The sequence below is a fragment of the Mesocricetus auratus genome, unplaced genomic scaffold (genome assembly GCF_017639785.1).
Source record: "Mesocricetus auratus isolate SY011 unplaced genomic scaffold, BCM_Maur_2.0 Super-Scaffold_100006, whole genome shotgun sequence".
Taxonomy (NCBI): domain Eukaryota; kingdom Metazoa; phylum Chordata; class Mammalia; order Rodentia; family Cricetidae; genus Mesocricetus; species Mesocricetus auratus.
In genome coordinates this window covers 16,780,986-16,804,066 of record NW_024429190.1, presented here as the reverse complement: position 1 = coordinate 16,804,066, position 23,081 = coordinate 16,780,986, and the positions used below count along the sequence as shown (strand labels likewise).

The 23,081-nt window shown below is 41.7% G+C and overlaps 1 protein-coding gene across 5 annotated transcripts in view; it reads left to right on the top strand.

Annotated features, from left to right (window-relative positions):
- Kiaa0232 (KIAA0232 ortholog) overlaps positions 1 to 23,081 on the top strand; it is a 64,944-nt gene that overhangs the window by 1,238 nt on the left and 40,625 nt on the right. The gene's annotated exons all lie outside the window — the stretch shown is intronic.

Here is a 23,081-nt window from a genome sequence, read left to right as displayed (position 1 = left end):
TCTACTAGAGCTAGTTCCAGGACAACCTCCAAAGCCACAGAGAAACCCTGTCTCGAAAAAAAAAATCTGTCATAAGTTCATGCATATATAAAAATGTACTTTTATCATATTTCACATTATCTTCTCATTCAAATAATTAGTTGTAGTCATGTATGTATTCTTGTGCTTGTATATGGTCATGTGTTTGGGTATGCATATATATACATGTGGAGGCCAGTTATCAATATTAGATGTCTTCAGTTGCTCTATACCTTATATTTTGAGATAGTGTCTCACTAGGTATACCAGGCTGGACAAGAACTCTAGAGATCTGCCTGTCTCTGTCTCGAATATTCTGGGATTAAAGTCATGTGTCACCAACCTTTAGCTCCACAGACAGGGTCTCTCACTGAACCTTGAGCTCACCAGTCAGGCTGGATATGCTGGCTAGTAAACTTCAAAGATCCTCCCATCATGGGCCTCCCCAAGGCTGGAATTACAAAGCATGAGTGTAGCACCCTGGACTCGAACTTGGGCCTTGAACTTGTGTGGCAAGCACTTTCCTGGCTGAGCCAGTCACAAATTTTTAATCATTTGAAAAGTAGTTAGGGCTGGGGGTGTAGACCAGGTGAAGCTCAGGATTAAATTCTCAGAACCTAAAACAAAATAGGGCTTCACCTTGAGTGTAACAGGTTTTCATGAGTCTGTTTTCATTTAAGAAAGTGCCACCTTGGCCGGGCGGTGGTGGCGCACGCTATCTCGTAAAACCAAAAAAAAAAAAAAAAAAAAAAAAAGAAAGTGCCACCTTAGTGAAATATTTATTAAGAGAAAAGTTTTGCTCTTGTCAGGAGATGTATTATTCTTTGAACGTAAGGGAACAGATTTTTAACATAGCAGCATAAGGCAAATCTGTTTAAAGGACTATCAGTTTATTTGAAACCTAAAGGTGTTTTGACTTGTCCCCTGTGGTCACGTATCTTCTCTCTGTGCCTGACTTTATCCCAGGGCTCTTTAAAAGAGGTGGACTTGTTATTCCTTATTTGTGTGGAAATGTACTGAGCCTGAGCTTTGCCCCTGTTTTTGTATCATTTGACTTGGAGCAGTTAATGGCCTCTGAGCCAGTTTTGTCACCTGTGAAATGGGAAGAATGGTGATACCTGTCTTGCAGGATGGATAAGCAGAGAGGAATGATGTGAAGTAATTCCATCCATACTCAAGCTCTCAAAATGGCTGGGTTACTGCTGATATTTCTAAGTCCTCAGATTGCCCTGCTGGCTCAAAGCTGTCACTTGTCTTTGGGCCACTATTGCTTCTTCTCTACTTTTCATGGGCTTCTAGGATTCTCTTTCCCAAACCCAAGTCTGCCTCTGGCCCTGCAAGCTTCTAAGTGCCTGCGATTTGGGGCTCAGAATGCAGTTGTACATATCAACACAGTGTTGGAGGCCCATTGCGGTTCACCCCTCCTTCTGTACTGGTCACCCCACTTCCATATTTCTTGCTAAGACTACTGCTGTTCTATACATGCCAAACAGTTTCAGACTTTCTTGATAGATATATACTCTTCCTTCTGATCTGAGTGGCCCCTAACTTATACTTTCCCTAGTTTTTAAAAGTATTTATAACCGTATCCTCTCTGGAGCCTTTGGAAATCCTTCAGAATTCCTCCTTGCTGTAGGCCTTGTCTTCTATTTTTTTCCATTATTATCTATGTGTGTGCAAATGCTTCCCTTGGAGGCCAGAAGACATCAAACTCTGGCTATGGTGCTCCTGCTATTGTTTTATTCCTAACATCTTGCTGGGATCTTTTTTTTTTTTTTGGTTTTTTATGAGACAGTGTTTCTCTGTATTGTTTTGGAGGCTGTTGGTCCAGCCCGGCCTGGAACTCACAGAGATCCGCCTGCCTCTGCCTCCCGAGTGCTGGGATTAAAGGCGTGCGCCACCACCGCCCGGCCTTGCTGGGATCTTTAAACACAGGGAAATGTGTCAATGCTTGCTAAATAAAAGTCTGCCAGTTCTGAACATATTAATATTATAAGTAATTTTAATAAAACGTTAACACCAATTAAAGTGTTAGAAATACAGTTTTTTTTTTTTTTTTTTTTTTGGTTTTTCGAGACAGGGTTTCTCTGTATTGTTTTGGAGACTGTCCTGGAACTAGCTCTGTAGACCAGGATGGCCTCGAACTCACAGAGATCCGCCTGCCTCTGCCTCCCAAGTGCTGGGATTAAAGGCGTGCGCCACCAACGCCCGGCTAGAAATACAGTTTTACCATGTTGAAGGTATAGTTACTATTTAAAAGATTTCTGTGCAGTTGTTTTTGGCTTCTTACATAATTATGTCCTGGGTGAAGCTGTCACTCTGCCATCTGTTTCTGAACTCTCAGAGTCTGCAAAGTGACTATTCTGCCCCATGTCATGGGCAGGGGAACCAGAGTCCAAAGCTGAAAACACTCCCTTGTACAAAGGGTAACTCTAACTCCTATGTTGGTCCATGGCATGCTTTTTCTTAAAAAATATTTTGGGATATTTAATATAGAATATTATTACTTTCTAGAAGACTTATGAACTCATTAGTACTGAATTGGAAAGACTTGAGTTACATTTTTGCCCCTCTCTTGCTTCCTGGGTCACCATGGAATCTCTTGACCTTCAGTCTTTCTGTGAAACAAGTTTCATCCCATGTCTTTTTTTATTTTTTTGAGACAGGATTTCTCTGTATTGTTTTGGAATCTGTCCTGGAACTAGCTCTGTAGACCAGACTGGCCTTGAACTCACAGAGATCTGCCTGTCTCCGCCTCCCGAGTGCTGGAATTAAAGGTGTGCGCCACCAACACCTGGCTCATCCCATGTCTTTTGCTTTGTAGTGAGCTGGGCTCTTGTGATTCAACTCAGATTTCTGGACTTGCTTGACAAATGCCTTTATACATCTTGCTGGCCCTAGGGGCTTCTTTTTGATGACCAAATTTTGGTGGTGCACCTCTTTAATCCCAGCACTCAGGAGGCAGAGGCAGGTGAATCTCTGTGAGTTTGAGGCCAGCCTGGTCTACAGAGCGAATTCCAGGACAACCTCCAAAGCAATAGAGAGAAACCCTGTCTTGAAAAACCAAAAAAAATTTTTATTTTTATATATGTGTGTGGACACCAGATGAGGGTGTTGGATTTCTCTGGTGCCATAGTTACAGGCAGTTATGGTCTGCCTGATTTGGGAGCTGGAAACGGAATTCCAGTCCTGTCAAAGAGCAGTACATATTCTTTGTGGCTGAGCTATGGCCTCAGGCCCAGGTACTAGATTTTCCAGCTCTGCATTTATACTTCTGTTGTCCCTGTTTCCTGTTCCCCTCCTTTTTGTGTGTGTGTGTGTGTGCTTAGGATCAAACCCAGAGCAGCATCATGCATTCTAGACAGATACCCTGCCAACTAAGTTACATCCCCTGCTCTGCTATGCATTTTTTGTTTTGGTTTATTGAGACAGGGTTTTTCTGTGTAACAATCCTAGCTGTCCTGGAACTCGATCTGTAGACCAGGCTGGTCTCAAACTCAGACATCTGCTTGCTTCTGCCTCCAAGGTATGTCAATCTTATTTGATTTTTTTTTCCCTCCCTGGTCCCCCTGCGCCTCATCCCCACCCCCAAGCTATCACCAGGTCCTTAGGGAAGAATGTACATTCTCTTCCCTTGGCTAAGAGGTAGCGTTGAAAGGGTTAAGAGTGCACTCTGAAAGCATTACCATCTGTGCTTATAGAGTCTCTTAATTACATCTGAAACTGTGTATCTTCTTGTTACCTCATAGGTTAGGCAGCTCCCAGAACACCTGGTATAAAAATCTCTGGGAGGGAAGATCTATTTTGGATCATTGTTTCTGAGCTTTCAGTCTTACCATGAAGGACTTGGTGGCTGGAAGATCTCAACCTAGTGGAAGCCAGGAAACAGTGAAAGACAGACAGATATCCCAAAGACCTGCCTCCCATGACCTACTACTATCTGCTAAATCTCACCTTCTAATATTTTCAGCATCTTCAAAAATAGTACTCTCAGCTGTTCAAATGAGACTGAGGGGCACAATTCAGATCCATAACATTCTACCTCAGCCCCCAAAGGTTAATTAATGGGCCCCTCATAATGCAAAAATGCATTTACTCTAAGAAGTCCCCAGTGTATTATATTTCAGCATTGCTCAAAGTCCCAAGTCCAAAGTCTCTTTCTGAGACTTGAGGCAATCTCTCAGCTATGAGTCCCAGTAAAATAAAAAAAAATGAAATTACATACATAAGGATACAGTAAACATTTCTATTCTAAAAAGCATAACAGAGTAGCCAGTGAGGATTGAACCAAAACAAGATCATATTCCAGCAGGGCAAACTTTAAATCTTGTTTCTCAATGCCTGTCATCTGAAGTGTGTTGTGAGCTTCACTGGACTTGGACAGCCCTGCCCCTTTGGCTTTGCTGTTCACATGCAGCCCATATGACCTCTCTTGGGTTGGCTCCACTTAGTGCCATCTTGGACTGTCATAGTGCAGGGACCCTAATTTTATCACACATTCCTGATCTCTCAGGCTTTTCTTTGAAATCTGGGTGGAAGCCTCTATGGCCCTTAAGTGTATTTTGCTTGCCTGCTGACCCAGTGTCACTTAGTAGTGCCAAGATTTGCTGCCAGCTACTGCAGAAACCAGGCTCCCATGGCTATAACAGCCTGGGTGACTGAGCACAATAAAACAAATCCTGGGAAACAGTTTTCCAGGTAGCCTTGTCGTTGTTCATGATGTTCTTAAAGCTCTCTCGTCTCAAGGGGTAACTATTCCAAATTAGTTTATGTTTTACTATCCTTGAACCTGCAATGTGTGGGGTCTGGCCAGTTTCTCAGATGCCCTGAAGACACTTTTTGTCTTGATGCTAATCCTTGACTTTTATAATGGCCCTAATTTCTTTAGTAGTCACACTTTCTTTGGCTTCATCTTTACCTCTGCTGCATTTTCTGACCACGTTGCAAGCTTTTCAGTCTTTTTTGCTTTTTTCTTAATATAATTTTTAGGAGCTGTTAGCAAAACTCATCCACAGCTACCTTGGAATTTCTAATAGATCACTTGTGAACTCAGGCTGTCACAGAGTTTGGAGTTTGGGGAAATGGATAAAATTTAGACATGTTTTTGTTATAATGCAACATGTGCAGTCTCTAGTCCAATTTCCAGCAGTCTTTGCTTCTGAAACCTGTCTTTATCATCTGCATTCCTAGTGGCTTCTGGTCTTCTGAGATCCCACTAGAATTGTCCATTAAGCTCTGCTGATAGCATTCTTGGCTTTGGCTTGTTTTTCTTGCTATAAGACTGGGTCCAAAGGCTTCTGACCCACATCAGCAACAGTCAGCAATGAATGACCTCACTTCTCTGGGGCCAATTTTCTGTGTTAGACTTTCATCATTGTCAAAAATCTGACATGCACAACTTAAGTGGAAGAAAGGTTTGTGTTGGTTTGTGGTTTCAGTCCTCTCATGGTGGAAGGACATATGTTGGGGCAAAGTTTCTCACCTCTTGACATCCAGGAAGAGAGAGGGAGAGAAGGGGAGAGGAGATGGGTGATGAGAGATGGACAGATAAAGTATCCATAAGATCTATTAGTGTCACCGGGCGGTGGTGGCGCACGCCTTTAATCTCAGCACTTGGGAGGCAGAGGCAGGCGGATCTCTGTGAGTTCGAGGCTGGGCTGGACCGATAGCCTCCAAAACAATACAGAGAAACTCTGTCTCGTAAAAACCAAAAAAAAAAAAAAAAAAAAAAAAAAGATCTATTAGTGTCCCACTTCCAGCTAACCTTTGCCTCTTAGGATTTCCAGCATTTCCTAGTAAAGTGCCACTAACCTGCAGAAGACCAAGTGTTCAGCATGTGAGCCTGTGGGGGACATTTCTGATTCAAGCCAGAGCACCTTATATCTTAGCAGGAAATTGCTGGCTGCCTCATGATTGTTCAGATTCTGTATTTGTTCTTTCCACCCATCATGCTATTGAAATGTTGAAGATTTCGCTGATATATTCTTTGTACTTCTGTAACCAGATTTTCAGAATTAACTCTTTACTCTTCCACACAGTGTTTGGCTGATACCTCAATTTTTTCCAGTTTAATTATAGTAATTTATTTAATGTGTGTGTTTGTGTTTTCATGCACCACATGTGTGCAGGTGCCTATGGAGGCCAAATCCCCTGGAATTGGAGGTATAGGTAGTTACAAGCTGCCCAGTGTGTGCGCTGGGAACTAAACCTGGGTCCTCTACAAGAGCAATAAATGAACCATCTCTCTAGTCTAATCCTTCAAATTGTTTTGTTGTTGTTGTTTACTTATGACATTTTAGGGTTTTGTGTGTTTTTGTTTTGTTTTGCATGGAGGTATCTCCTGGATTCTTATTTCTAGAGGGAAGAGGGAACTCTTGTTTGATGATTCCTTCTAGTGTGCAGTATAATCTTTTTGCATAGTACTCATTCATTAGATGTTTGACTGAATTAACTCACAATCAGTTTTCAATCTGATTTCAGAAGGAAAGGACTTGGGTCAGAGTAGCATTTTGGGAGAATTTTGTGACCCAGTGCAGGACCCAAAATATAGCAGATATATAAGTAAGTGGCAGCTTTTGGTTCATTTGAACACGTGTAGAAAACACTAGAGTTTGGTGTGTAGAGTATAGTCTTCCCACCAGCCTGGTTCCAGAGCCGCATCAGTCCCAAATGAACACACATGAGGCTATATTAATTATGAAGCTGTTGGCCGTTTGCTTGGCTTCTTACTGGCTATCTCTGACTTAAGTATTTAACCCATAATTGTTAATCTAAGTATTTCTCCTACCGGTGAAAGGGTCCGGTCCTCTTACTCCTCTGGCATCTCTCTTTCCCAGAATCCTCCTCGACTCCTAGTCCCACCTATCTTGTTTCCCTATTGGCCAACAGTGCTTTATTCAAACCAATCAGACACATTTTTTTATTTTTTATTATTTATTTTTAAATTTAAATTAGAAACAAGGTTGTTTCACATGTCAATTCCAGGTCCCTCTCCGTTTTCCCTCCCCTCCTCCCATACCCTCCCACCAACCCCCCCCAATATCTCCTCATTTCCCCAGGGAGGGTGTCAACCTGACAAGGGTTAGCTCTTGAATCCCAGGCTGGTGCTTGGGAATCCAGCATGGGTCTGATCAAGACCCCCTGAATGTGGGTGTCAGTGAGGAGGCCTAGGTAATCTATTGAGCCTTGGGCAGTAGATCAGTATTTATCCCGGGTATACAAATGGACTTTGGACTCCCATCCAACAATGTGAGATGCACTCTCCCCTGAACTTGTGGGGGAGGGTCTAGGCCCTGCCCTGGATGAAATCAGACACATTTTTACAGAATGACATCTCCCAACATTGGTGCCTTAGTTACTTTGGTGTTTCTGTTAGCATAGTACCTGATGGAAACAACTTCAGTGATTTTGGGCTCATGGTTTCATAGGGTTTTAATCCATTTGGGGACAGCATGTGGAAGTACTTCACTTCATGGTGGCAGGAGCATATGATGGAGGCTGTTCATATCATGGCAGCCAGCAAGCAGAAAATGAGACAGTAAATGGGCAGGGATAATAGAACCCCAGAGTCCCTTCTCCCAGCGACCTTCTTCCTTCAGCTAGTTCCACCTCCTGAAGTGTTCAGTCCTTAAGTAGCACTGTTGGTTAGGGACCAGGCTTTCAGAACATGAGCCAGTGGGGTGGGGGTAGTTCATATTCAGATTCTTATATTTGGCCTTTGCTGTCCCAAGGCTCATGGCCATCTCAAATGCATTTAATTCAAACTCAACTACTTAAACAGTTTTGATGTTGTTAGAAAGTCTGGTGCCAGGTGGTCAGCCCTGAAACCTTATATACACAGGTAACATTATATGGATTGAGCAGGTTGTATTTATATATTTAGGAAAAATGCACACATGCGCGCGTGCACACACACACACACATTTATACAATTAAAGAAAAAAAAAGACTATGAATTTGAGAGACAACAAGGGAGTGCCTGGGAAGACTTGGGAGGAGGGGAGAGGGGGGGAAGAAATGGTATGATTATACTGTAATTTGAAAAAATAAAAAGTTATTATAAAAAAGTCTGTCTCCAAAAGGTTCAAAGTAGTGTCTAGCTATTGGCCCTTTCTTCTGTGATAGTTAATTTTCATTGTCAACTTGACTAGATTTAGAATTACTTAGGAAAGAAATGTCTGAGAATATCTGTGAGAGTGTTCTAACATGAGTTTAACTGAGGAGGAAAGACCCTTTGTGTATGTGGGTGGTGCCATCCCACAGGTTGAGGTCTAGGGCTGGATAAAATGGATGTAAAGCTGATCACTATCATTCATCTCTGTTTGCTATCTGCAGACATGTGACTAGCCACCTTATATACTGCAGCCATGCTTTGCTTGCCTTGAAATCCTCCTTTAAGATGCATTTGTCAGATACTTTGGCACAACAATGAGAAAAGTACTTAACACCTTGTAACATCAAAAATGAAATAACATACTTTTGTGTACAATGACATAGTAAACATTACCATTCTAAAAGGGAGGAGATAGACTGGAAGGATGGACCAAAGCAAGGTTGGAACCCAGGTTGGTAAACAGTAAGTCCTGCAGTTCCTGGGGCAGATGGTGATGTGATTAGAGCTTTAGTGGCCTGGGTAGCTCTGTTCCTGTGGCCTTGGCATCCCATTCCACATGATCTCTCTACTGTACTGGTCCCATTTGGTATCTTTCTTCAGCAGATGTTCTGTGCTCTGGCATCTCCAATATCTTGGTGTCTGTTTTAACTTAGACTTTTTCCCCACCCTCACAGCTTTTATGCATGGTCTCTAGAGGAATCTGACCTTCCCACACATTGCCTGGCCTTCCTAACCAATATGTCTAGAAGCCTCTATATCTCTGTAACTGTAGCATTCTGCATACCTGCAAAGCCAGTATCCATCATGTGGCTTACTTCCAGTTTAGTCAGTAACCATGCTTATTTGGTGCACAGCTGTAGCAGGCTTTTGAGTGCTTGGATGGCTGGATCTGGAAAAACATTCCTCTAAGCAACTCCTATCAGAGAAAGGTCTTTCACAGGAATTTATAATTGTATTCCCCTGCAACCTGTTATTGGTGAGTTTGGTCAATTTCCCACTGTCCAGTGACAGTCCTCTTAGCTTCCAGTCTCTAATAACCACACACTTGTTTGTCTGCAGCTTCCAACTTAATCCTATTCTGTGCAGATTTCACATTTGTCAAATCCTCTGTTTTGTTTGTTGTCAGTTCTCACTGTAAATCTGACTAGAAGCCTTCAGCAATAACAGTGCCATAGCCCAAATATTCCTCTGCCACAGTAATTAGCCCATTAGCCTTTTTGCTTTTGTAGTCTTTATTTTAATACTATGTGTAGGTGTTTTGCTTGTATGTATGTTTGTGTATCAGGTATGAGCAGTACCCAAGGAAACCAGAAGTGGATATTTGATCCCCTGGGACTGGGGTTCCAGGTAGCTGTGAGTTGCCCTATGGGTGCTGGGAATTGAACCAGGGTCCTCTGAAAGAGCAACCAGTGCTCTTAACCACTGAGCTGTTTCTTCAGCTTCTGGTCTATTGGTTTTAAACTCAGCCTTCCACAGAAGTCTTCTAGGTCCCAACAGAATCATATATGATGGTCTTTTAGCATTCTGTAGCTTCTCTATTTCATTTCTATAAACTCTTTTTAATATTTCCCAGAAATCATTTCCAGAGGCTACTTGAACATATTTAGTCTACTGAGGTAGACCCTGTTTTTGGTATCATTTTTCTGTATCCACTTTTCACTGGTTGTTACCAAATGCCTAACAGAAACAGGAGAAAAAGTAGATTTTGGCTCATGGTTTCAGTTTTTCAGGTCGGGAAGATGTGGCTGGGGAATACAATGGAAGCATGTGGCAGAGACTATTCACATTATGGTGGGTGATGGAGCACATGGTGAGATGGGATGGTCATGAATATACCCCAAGGAACTAGGGCCCCTTCTCCTATGACCTATTCCTCCAGCTAGGTCCCACTTGCCAAAATTTCTAAAGCCTCCCAAAATTATGCCACCACAGGAGTCTGCAGGGGATATTCCAGATTTGAATTATAGTATTAAGTGAGTTGATTGATTATTTACACTACTTTTTTTTTCCTGAGACAGGGTCTCTCTATGTAGTTCTGGCCTTCAACATGTAGATCACAAAGATCTTAAACTCACAAAGATCTGCCTGCCTCTGCCAGTGCTGGGATTAACGGTGTGGCCAGCACCATCTCGCTTAGGGATGAACTGGAGAGGACTTTTGCACAGATTCAGTATGGAATCTTAAACTATCTTGAAAATGAGGAAGTTGTAGGTAAACAGGTTTTTTGTGTATGGCTTAGGTAATTTAGTGGAAAATCAGAGTTGTTAGATATTACCTGCTGTTTTCACTTTAATCTTTCAAAATGTATTTGGGGTAGCTGTTGAAATCTATATCCCCCCCTGCCCCCTGTTGCTAAGTTTTGTCCATACCATTCTGTCTCTTTTGTTTTTATCATTATCCCACCTCCCTTTAATGTTGATGCTATTTAAGTTATGTGCTTTACTGATTAAGTCTTCAAAAGTGGTACCTGTTGGTTCCGATATTACATAGAGCTCCTTCCCTGGAGTAGCATATTAGTGGTAATTTCTTGTGTTGGCTATTTCATGTTTATCTCATTTTCTTAATCATTGGAACCTGTGTATTGCTAATCTCTTAAAATCTGCTCCAATGATTTGGGAATGATAGTATTGTCTCAGCACATGAACTTGCTGTATTGCTAGTGTCTGTGTTACAAATAAAGGCATTAGGGCAGTGAATACAGAATGCTTGAGAATCTTCTCTGTGTGCATGTTTCTAACCTAAGCAGTGAATGAATGAGTTCTAAGAATGTGGGATGTGTGTATTGGGGGGGGGTGGTTATGGAGATGTGGCCAAGTAAATATTTAACATGAGTCAGTTGGTTCTGTGGAATGTAAAACACACGAGAGTAAATGAGTAAAAAAAATCATGCCACAGGATACATCCAGGTACACTCTGTGTGTGTGTGTGTGTGTGTGTGTGTGTGTGTGTGTGTGTGTGATAGTCTTATATAATTGTGACAAAGGTGTTTAAATGAGTAGGAGAGATTTGTTTTCCTTTTACCCTGGGGTCTGTTTCTAACTCAAAGCACCTTTGGAGTTATAGCCAGTGCATCCGTATTTCAAAACTGACTTTGACTACAACTTTTTTGTGGGGAGTGGTAATGGGGAGGTTCTTCATTTATAACCCCAAACTTGGGCTTTTCCTGCCTCATCCTTCCAAGTTGCTGCAGTTATAGACATGCTCCTGTCTTTGTACTCTCTGAAGGAATGTTAGGATACGCTTTAAGTTGAAGTTCATTTTGTTAAAGTTTTAGTTTAGCCAGTTTTGTCATTGCTTTAATGAAGTGTCTGCATTGTCCTGTTTGCAAAGAAAAGAGGTTTATATGGCTTACAGTTTTTGGAGGTTGAAGGACTGGTGGCTCCACCTTTCTGAGGTTACTACTGCAGTGTAGTTTACCATAATGTGTTTTGGGTATTAGTAGCTGTTAGAAAGCTTACTCTTTTTTTCTTAAATAAAATATTTGCTATTTTATTTGTGTGTGAATATATGTGTCTGTTACACATGTGTGGGTGCCCAGCCTGTGAGCTGGAATTACAGGTGGCTCTGAGCTGCTTGCTGTTGGTATGGGGAACTAGACTGGAGTCCCCTGGAAGACCAGCAAGCTCTCTTAATTGTTAAGTCATCTCTCTAGTCTATAAGCTTATTTTTCACTTTATTTTATGTGAATGATTGTTTTGCCTGCATATATGTAGGGTTTGTGTTTTTGTTTTTTGAGACAGGGTTTCTCTGTGGCTTTAGAGGCTGTCCTGGAACTAGCTCTTGTTGACCAGGCTGGTCTTGAACTCACAGAGATCCACCTGCCTCTGCCTCACGAGTGCTGAGATTAAAGGCATGTGTCACCACTGCCCGGCATATGTAGGTTTAATATATTTTACAGTTCGTAGCTGTAGAAGTTTTATACCTAGGCACTTTGACAAGCTATGAGCTAATATGTTACATGAAAAATGTTTTTCAACTTTGACAGAGTAAGTTTTGTGGAGAAATATTCATATCTGAGAAAATAAAGATAACAAGTCCCTATGGAGCAATTTTCACTATACAAGACTAGTCCAGAAAGCATCCTGAGGGAAAAAAAAATTGTGGAACCTTTGCTGTTGGACCAGAAACAGCCAAATGAATGAATTTGATTGTCAGCTTTCAGTTAACTGCAGCCCTGCTTTGTAACATTGGCTAATCAAAATTTTACCTTCATTTGCATGGCAAGAACTGCTTGGAGGAAGGTAGCTCTCCAGTCCCTTACCTCCAGCAGGCAGGTTGGTGGTAGGTCTGTCTGGCAGGTGTTTTGTTCCTGTCCCTGCTCCTACACTGTGTACTAGACAGTTGTCTTTTTCTGTTCTGGTCTGAAGGGTGAATTCTTTTGCCTACATGCCAATTCCCTTCACAGGTTTCATCATGTTTTCTAGTAACAGACATTCTGAAAACCCCCTTTTGTTTGTTTCTAGGTAAACTTGCTTAGGAAAAAAATGTGTTGGTTTTGTTTGTTTGTTTGTTGTTTTGGTTTTTCAAGACTGGGTTTCTCTGTAGCTTTGGAGCCTGTCCTGAACTCTCTCAGTAGACCAGACTGGCCTCAAACTCACAGAGGTCCACCTGCCTCTGCCTCCCAGAGTGCTGGGATTAAAGCAACAGTTTGTTTTTGAGACAATGTCTCACTGTGTAGCTCTGGCTGGCCTAGAACTCACTGTGTAAACTAGGCTAGCCTTGAACTCACAAAGATCTACCTGCCTCTGCCTCCGAATGCTGGGATTAAAGGCATGTGCTGCTATTCCCAAATTAGAAATTTTAAAATGCATATTTTAGAGTGAAGTTTTAATCTCTCTTAATTCAAGTTTTAATTTTATAAATTTTAGTTGTTTATTTTTCAATAGTTTTCATCAATTTCATGTTTTTTAATTAAAGACAATTATCATTATCATCATCATTATTATTACTACTACTATTTTGTGTGTGTAATGTGCCTTGGTGTGTGTGTGTGTGTGATGGTCAGAGGACAGTTTTGTGGATTGATTCTCTCCTTCTACCTTTTATGTGGTTTCCATGATTGAATTTAGGTAGCCTGCCTTCAGCAAACACCTTTTTACTTGCTGAGCCATCTCATCTGGCCTAATTTCATTTTCATTCATTATTTTTCCAACAAATCTTTTAGGATTCCATCCCACTGAACTTTGTTTTTGCCTTGGGATTTTGTTTGCTGGCTGTGATTTTTCTGCATGGGTACATTGTCTATTTCAGTTGTATATACATTTCTTTTCTCTTTGGTCCACATCTCTTAAGTTTTTAATTTTGTAAACTGTTGAACATGAAGTTTGCCCCTGCTAGGAAAAAGGATCCTTTTTTTTTAAAGGTATATAAACTGTAATTTTGTAGCCCCACTGAGTGAACTGAACATCTACACTGGTTATTGTAAAATGAGAAGGTATACAAGGTTTCTTCTGTACATAGCTTTTCAAACCAGACATTAGTAGACACCCATCAAATCTTTCAGAGAATTGGTCCAGATTGATGAGAAACTTCCCTTTATTGACTCATCACAGGTATGATGACCTAGCTCTTGATTGCTCTGCTTTAATGGAAATCCAGTCAGTACTTTGTGGAACTTAACTGCTTCCACCTACACTGGACTCTTATAAAAATTTGGTTCTTCTTTTAGTCTTCATCTTCATTTTTTCTTTCTCTTCCTCTTTTTTTTTTTTTTCTGTTGATGGTGGTCTAACCCGGGGCTCATGCCTACCAGCACATGCTTTACTGGTACTCTCTTCTTTTTCCTCCTTTTTAACTAATATTTTTCTGCTGGACATGGTCATACTTGTCTTTAATCCCAGTGCTTGCAGAGGCAGACATATCTCTGTGAGTTTGAGGCCTGCCTGGTCTACATGGTGAGTTCCAGGCCAGTTAGGCCTACCTACATGGTGAAACCCAATCTCAAAACAAAACGAAAACAATCCTTTTATTTATCATTTGACAATTTCATACATATATACAATGTATTTTGATTATATCCACCCCAATTCCCTTTCTACTCTTCCCAGACACCTCTTAAGACAGTCCATCCCCCTTCCCTTCTTCATCCATCTGTCTGTCTATGTATGTATGTATGTATGTATGTATGTATGTATCTATCTATCTATCTATCTATCTATCTATCTATCTATCTATCTATGTATCTCCACTGAATCCAATTAGTGCTGCTTGTTGGGATGCTGACTGAATGTGATGGCTTGTTTTTAATGCAGAAAGTATAGCTACAGTGAGTTCATGAGTGCAGTGTCTATGTCCTACGACAGTACTTTTCATCCAGCTCTTGCCTCTTCCATGATATTCCCTGAGCCTTGAGGGAGGAGAAAATTAATACAGCTATCCCTTCGAGAGCTGAGCATTTCCATTTTATAAAGGTATTTACTAAGTTAGTATCAGGTAGTAATCTAATAATAGTCCTGTGGTATGAAAAGAATTGTCATTGGGGAGACTGTGCTTCCTAGTATAGATCATTAGTTTGTTTCTGTTACTTGACTAGTAAAAATGGAGCTGCTTAATCTTCATGCAGCTCTTCCTGTTGCCATAAAAAGAATGTGATCCCATATTTGTTTTTTTATTATATTATCTTGAAAATAAGCTTTATTCATTTCCTACGACTTGACACATTTCTAGAATAGGGCAGAAACTAGGGCTAGAGAACTGTCCATTTGTATTTAGTCTCTTCAGATACATACAGGAAGCAAGTTGACAGAATCAGCTTTTAGCCCTTCTTTGCTGGTTTCAGTGCTAGTTTTAGTTTGGGTTGTAGAGTCTTCATAGTTCTTTTGGCTATACATAGGCTTTGGTGGCTGGATGCCTCCTAAAGTGAATGAGAAGTGTCTGCTTCAAATTGTGTGCCAAGGTCAGGAATAGTAAGCAAGGCTTAGTTACAAGTGTGTTACTGCTTCGTGTATGAGCACACTTCATGTTTGCTGGACAGAGAGTATGCTGGGGTTGGGTATAGCAAGCAAGGCTTGTTTACAAATGTGTAACTTCTTCATGTTATGTACCTCATGCTTGCTGGGCAGACACTGCATAGGATTTCCAGACCTCCCCGCCCCCAAAAAAGTAGCTTCTGAAAGCCAGAATCTTTTTTACGAGACAGGGTTTCTCTGTATTGTTTTGGAGGCTATTGGTCCAGCCTGGCCTCGAACTCACAGAGATCCGCCTACCTCTGCCTCCCGAGTGCTGGGATTAAAGGCGTGCACCACCACCACCTGGCCTGAAAGCCAGAATCTTAAGATTTCAGATATTCTTGCCTTTGTTCTCTTCTGTTTCTTTTTCTGGTCTTCTTCCTCTCCTCCATCTCCATTTATTTACTTTTCAAAAGTATACTTAAATGTGTATAAGTTTGTGTAGGCATGCATGTGGAGGTGAGGGTCATCTCTCTCCTTCCACCATGTGAGTCTTGGGGAATTGAACTCAGGTCATCATGAGGTTTAGTGTCAAGTGCCTTTACCTGCTGAACCATCCACCCCCCCCCACCCATCCATCCATCCTTTGTGTGAAACTCCCATTGACACCCAAGTTAAATAATTAAGGAAATAAAATTCCAAGTAAAATGTGTTGGCATGCTCTTTGTAGTTAGGATCTGTTAAAACACAGGTAGACTGGAGCATGTGTAGTGATAGATTCATTGTTTGTAATCTATCAAATAAAGGTTGACTAAAGATCAGAAAAGCCAAGCAGCCAACCACTAGAGAGTTCTTACTCTACCAAGGCTAAGGCCAAAGCAGGGGTGATTCTGTCCTCAGAGTAGCTCCAGACTGCAATGCTCTCAACCAAACCTCAGACAGCTTCTGAGACTGCACTGAGCTCCTTCCTGCCTTATATTCCTCCCTAGTGCTAGGATTAAAGGCGTGTCATCCCAAGTTCTGAGATCAAAGCTCTGTTTCTCTTTTAGATTGATTCGATCTCCTGTAGCCTAGGGTGGTGGCCTTGAACTCACAGAGATCCATCTGCCTCTTTCCTGAGCACTGGAATTAAAGATGTGGCCACCACTACCTGTCCTCTATGGCCAACTAGTGGCTTAGTGTATGTGTGGCTAACAGTGGCTCTGTATTCTGATCCTCAGGCAAGCTTTATTTGTTAGATTACAAACAATATCACTACAATACATACTGCAGAAGCATCCTATGAGATAGAAGAGAATGACTGCAGGATTGATTCACCGGGAAGTGGAAGTTGGCATATCCAAGCCTACTACAGAAGAGTTTGGAAACTACTGAGGGGGAAAACCTTTTGGCTGTTGTCTTTGTGTTGCCAGTACTGTGCATAGGGCCTGGAAGTAGGTAGCTCATGATACATGTGGGGTGGTAAAAGGTGAGTTAGAATCCTGGGTGACAGTCTTAATACCCATACTAGTAAACTCACAGTGTAATCAGAGTTGTATTCACCGTAATGCTGCTACATTGTTATTTCCCAAACCTCTCTTCTCACAATTTATTCTCCTGTATTTGGACTTAGGAAATCATTAGTTCAATGCAGTTTTGATCACCTGCTAAGGCCTAAGCATTCTACTAAGTAGGACATGGGAGTGTGTCACAGTTTCTACTGAAAACCTTGCAACCTCATTTGTGACAAAACCTACCCCAGAAGCCCAAAGTAGTCTTAAAGGATGTCATAGGCTCAGTGTGCTAAAGATGGTGATTGCCTGTTTGTTGGCAGAGTTGATGGCCTGAAGGAATAATGGAGGCAGGAGGCTAGACTCCTACTGATGGTGACAGTAGCATTTTAACTGACTCGACACTGTTTGAAACCTTTCTAAGAATAATTAATGTTTTCTCTTTTATAAATCACCTTTCTTTTACAGTTTTATTTGTGCTAATAAAATTTCCCCTATTTAGAGTGCTAATTTTTAAGACAATTTATTTTTATTTTATGAGCATTGACTGATGCATGTGTATGAGTGTGTAGGATCTCCTGGAACTGGAGTTATAGGTAGTTATGAGCTGCCATGTGGGAATTGTGTCCTGGGTCCTCTGGAAGAGAGCAGCTAGTGCTCATAACTTCTATCTCTGTAGCCCCCATAGCGCTCATTGTTAACTATGTAAAATGTTTTCTATTAATGTCCTTTTATTTTGCCTCTTGAAGTCATTGTGGCTGGTGACATCAACTCCTGTTAAAGTGAGGCCTGGGGACTTGCTTGAAGTATAAGCAGCTCACATCCAAGAAGCTTTCAGAGCATCAGGGTATACTGTGGCACAGGACTTGATTCCTTCGGTCCCTGGGTTCCAGATGGTGACTGTTTTATTACCTGTGTCCTAGGTGGATCACACTTGGTGACAGTGGCCTTGAGCATCCCTGCCAAAGCTAGATGAACATGTGGCATGAGGGAGTTGCAGCCCTTTTGAGTTAAGACATTAAAATTTAGGAGGTTGTACCTCTGCAGCACTGTGTACCTATTTTATCTGAACCTTTTTTCTTGTTATCCTGGTTATTTGGCTTCTACATTGTCAATGTGCTTCATTTGTTCTTGTTGTCCTGTACAGTCTGACCTTGTCATTGAACCATCCACAAGTTCACTGAGCTGTAGTGTAATTTGACCTGTTGGAATTTAGTCCTGTGAAGCATGATTTCTACCCTGTATTCATGGGAGAAGGGGCCTATAAGCTGTTGAAGGGTATTAAGTCTTTAGCTCAGCATTTGCAGGAGTGAGTCAAGGCCAGTATGCAGTAGAACTTCTGGGCAGTGTGAATGTCCCATATTATTACAGTAATCATCAGATGTATGTAGTATTTGGGCACTTGAAGTGTGGCTAGTGTGACAGAAAGACTAGCTTTTTTGTTGTTTTTGACTATTTCAGCACAGACTGGCCTTAAACTCTAGGTTCTCGTGCTCAGCCTCCAAGACACTAGAATTCTAATGTGCTACCATACTCAGCTCAAGAGACTGATTTTAACCTGGATAGTGCAGTGGCACTCTAGAGCAGTGTGGCGTATGACAGTGCTGCTGGGAAGGAGGCAAAGCATTTGCATGCTGTGTAGGGAAAAGGGACCAGTCAAAGAAACACACCCTGAGCAGAGCCAAAGAAACACACTTTGGCCCTGCAACCAGAACCAAAGAAATGTGCCTTGACCCTGAGACCAGTGCCAAAAGAACACACTTTGTCCCTGGAATCAGAGTCAGTAAAAAAAAAAAAAAAAAATGCACCCTGACCCTAAAATTGGAGCCAAAAGGCTAAAAAGGACCAGAGAAAGAAACACACTTTGGCTGTGAAACCAGAGCCAAATGTGACCCTAATCCTGTGCAGAAAAGTAACCAATCCCTGAGCAGAGCTCTAGCCAATCTGAGCTCAGCACTAAAATCTGACCAATTGCCACCCTGGAAGCCCTATATAAACCTTGTGTCTGTTCAGCTTATGTCTGTTGCCCTACCAGGCTGGCTGTCCTCTGCCACTCTGGCAGAGGGCAGCCACTCTCATGGATTCTTCCCTTCCAATAAACCCCTTCACTGAGCTTTGGGTGAAGATCTTCTTTTGCGGCAGCGTCGGAGCAGAGGCAACCCTGGGCAGAGCAGAGCAGAGAGCAGAGAGCAGAGAGCAGAGAGCAGAGCGAGCAGGGCTGTAACACTTGCCCGGGAAAGCTTCGCTTGGCAACTCCTCTCCCCACTGTCTGCTCTCCAGGAGCAGAGCTGAACTGTAGCAACTTCACCTGAGAAACCTCCTGCCGAGCAAAACTGGGGAAGCCTTTCTCTGAGGCAAGGCTGTAAGCAGCTAAGCTTACTGCAACCTGTGGTGGTCCTTGGCTTCTGAGCTCCAGGATGCCTTTCCATCTGAGCTGTGTAACACTCAGTATTCTGTGACTCCCCGAGTGCCAGAATACCTGATCCACTCCTGTTCCATCCCGAACTGGCCCAAAATGCCTACATTTGGTGCTGAAACCCGGGATGCTGTGTTTGACATGTGACACAATGAGATGCTAAGTTTTCAGGTGCTCAAATTGTGTGTTCCTATTTAAGAAACTTTTTTTTTTTTTTTTTTTTTTTTTGGTTTTTCGAGACAGGGTTTCTCTGTGGCTGTGGAGGCTGTCCTGGAACTCACTTGGTAGTCCAGGCTGGTCTCGAACTCACAGAGATCCGCCTGCCTCTGCCTCCCGAGTACTGGGATTAAAGGCATGTGCCACCAACGCCCGGCAGGAAACTTGTTTTTTTAAACTTATAAAAAAGTTTGTATACTTTGCAAGGTAAAGGAGCAGAAAGAAATAGTCTGCTCCCGAAGCAAGTGTAGTAGGCTCCACAGTAGTCAGCCAGATTCTCATAACTGTCTCTTGGCCACTCTGTGAATGGTTACACTGGAACACAAGAGAGTCTAGGAACAATTCAGACATTGTCTGTATTATCATGCCATAAAGATACTGTAGGCTGGAGAGGTGACTCAGTTCATAAAGTGTTCACCATGTAAGCAGAAGGACTTTTCAAGACAGGGTTTCTCTGTATAACAGTCTGTCCTGGAACTCTCTTTGTAGACCAGGCTGGTCATGAACTCACAGAGATGCACTAGCCTCTGCCTCCCAAGTGCACCACTATGCCCAGCAAGATATGTAATTTTTAAAAAAAACTTAAAAAATTTTATTGCATGTTTATTTGTGTGTGTGTGCGTGCGCGTGTGCATGTGTGTACATACATATATGCGTGTGTTCCACAGTATGCATGTGGAGGTCAGAGACAACTTGCAGGGACAATTCTCTTAGTTTATCATGTGGATTTCAGGAATGGAATTTAGGCCTCCTGGCTTGAATAGCAAGTGCCTTTACCTGCTTAGCCATCTCTCTAACCCTAAAGATGAAACAGATGTAGCTGGTATTTGTGACTGTCTTTGTTTCTTTAAGTGGATCCACATTTTGTGCTGGAATAATTTTACTTCTGCTTAAAGGACTTTTCATATTTCCTGTAGGGCAGGTTTGTTGGGAATAAGTTCCTTTAGTTTTCATATGTCTGAAAAAGTCTTATTTCATTTTTGCTTTGAAAGATAGCTTCATAAGTATGGAGTACTAGGTTGACAGGGTGCTTTGGTGTTTGTCTTGACCTGCTTACTTACATTGTTTCCAACCAGAACAGGATGCTAGCCTTACCTTTGAACAATTAATGTTTCTGTTTTACTCTGGCTGCTTTGGAATTTTTCTGTTGGTTACAGATTTGAGTTACTTTATTGTGCTGAGCTATTTTCTTCCTGTTTCATGCACTTGGGGGTTACTTGAATTCTTGTTCATTTAATTCCTATCAATTTTGAAATTAATTATTCAAAAACATAGGTATGTGTGTGCACACATGCATGCAAGTTTTTAGTTTATTTAAGTGAATTTATTTTCCTCTCATTTTTTTTCCTGTTTTGAATAGTTGTCAGACATTGTAAATTTATCTTCTTAGGTTCTCGTGTTTTTGAATTCCTATAAATATCCTTGGGCTTTGTTCTGAAATCATAGTAAAGTTAACTGAAAATAGTTTGGTTCTTTGGGATCCTGTAAGATTTGTTCTGGGACAGTCATGGTTGTTGGAGCCAGGTTAGGAGATGGAGGCTGGAGGATCAGTTCAAGGTCAGGCCACCCTGATCTACATGGGATCCTGTTTCAAGACAGCACCACCACCACCCACCCAAAAAGAACCAGCAAAAGACTTTTTAGGCAGGACCAGACCAGTATTTAGACAATGGTTAATTCTTCCCAAATACAAAGACCAGACTTGCTGAGTTGTGAGTTTCCTAGCCTGACTGGAGGTACAGCTTGCTGCTGTTGAGGATCAGGTACTGACTGACTCATCCTTCACAGGGATTCATCCTGTGCTGTGGGGCCTCTGTGACCACCAGAGCTGACAGAGTAACTTATCTGTGTGAAGCAATAGGATATACCATTCAACACATTTCAGTAACTAGTGTTGATTCAAATATCTAGAGTCTGACATCGGACAGTAGGTGTATTTCTGGTATAACATAATCTCATATACACAAGGAATCATAATTACATCAAAACTCTTCTGAAAGTACTGTCATCACTTCTTCCATGAAGATGGGTTCTAGAGATAGGCTGCATGTGTTATCTTAAGGGCTTGGGGGAGGATCTGACGTGGTCTCAGTCATATAGATAGCATAGAGGTCATTTAGACCATTAGCCACCCTTGGTCCTGGTTGTGGGAGCTTGGAGAAGTCAGGTATGTCCTGGTCCTACAGATAGAACAGGGGTTACCAAGACAGATGTGAGCGCACGCTCGCGCACGTGTGCGTGTTTGTGTGTGTGTGTACCCTTTCCCAGGGGTCATTTATCAGATATTACTATTCATAATGGTAGCATTACAGTTATGAAGTAGTAGCTAAATGATTCTTTGGTTGGGGCTTGCCGCAATATGGGGGTTGCAGCTTTCAGGAGGTTGAAAAACACTAACTTAGTCTATTAACCACCTCCATTCCCATCTTCTGGGTGGCAAACAGGTTATATACATTTTTTTCCTTTGAAAAGACAACTTGTATATTTAACATTCCTGGTTTCTGTAATGCTTATCTTGAGCACAAGAACCTTTGTGCTCCCAGCAGTGGCCTAGATTAGTTTCTTACTTATGCACACCCATGGATACTCTAAGTACTCCAGTACAGCCCATTGCAAGTCTCTGATGCTACTTTGTGCAAATCTTTCTCTAACTCCCTGTGAGTTCAAGCTGCCTGGATTCTGTCACTCTCCTTCAACTATTTCAAGTCCCTTCAGCCTTGTCTGGTTTTCACTAAGTAACTTGTCAACTTGTTTCAAGTGAGCTAGGACTGGATGTGTTACTGGCGATCTGTCTGTTATCTTGCCTGGGAACCAAACATTTATTAAATGATTTATGGAAAGTGTTTTAATTTTGAGAGACAGCTGGAAAATATCAGCTGAAGAAAAGAATAGAAAATCTTCACTTTATCTTTCATAGTTTAATAAAGACAGCGTATTAGTGAGGATATTTGAAAGTAGTATAACACTTAATCACACAGATTAGCCTAATAGCTTAGTTATACAATGAATTTAGACTTGTTTTATGTGTATTTGTGTAAATTTTATTGACACCTGGGAAACTCAGGCATACATCATTTCACCGAAGATGCTGCTCTGAGTTGTGCTTGGTGGCTGAAGTTCACGAACTAGGGTGATCAGTGTTGCTTCCCATTTTCATTTCTTAGCAAGCTACATAGCTAGACTCTGCATTAAAAAACCCAAACCTGCTGGGTGGTGGTGGTGGTGATGGTGCACCCCTTCAATCCCAGCACTCGGGAAGCAGAAGCTGGAAGATCTCTTGAGTTCAAGGCCAGACAGAGATTCCAGCACAGTCAAAGCCACTCAGAGAAACTCTGTCTTGAAAAACAGCAACAAATAAACAAACAAAAACCCAAACTCAAAAGATGAACAAATAAACTCATTATTGAAAGTGGTGTGTGTAGGGGATGGCGTTGAAGAAAAGATGTCACTGAAGCAGAAGTCCAGCAAGGAGAAGACAGCAGGTCTGACAGTGTGGCCTGTAGTTGTAAGACAGGTCTGCTTCACCTCTCGTTGTATGAATCCCTGATCACCATCCTCAGTTTTATACTTAATAATGACCTGTGAAGCTAAATTTAAAGATTGTTTTTTAACCATCATTTTGATGACACTATTTAACCATTGTTTCCATTGTATTTAAATGCAAACTAGTGCTTTGCTGTAAACATTTTACCAGTCCAGTCTCTCGAGATAGGAAATGATCATTAGTGTCATTGAGCACAGGCAGAGATCTCCCTTGTTCTCACTCAAGATGATAACAAGCTTTTAAATTTGCAGTGTTACTCAGTTTAAAATGCCAAATACTCCACAGGGAAAATATATTGTTCCAAGTTAGCAGCAGGTACATTTTAAAAGGAGGAACACCTTCCTTTTTAGAAAATCCTCCTCCTCTGGGTTGTGGCAGCTCACACCTGTAATCCCAG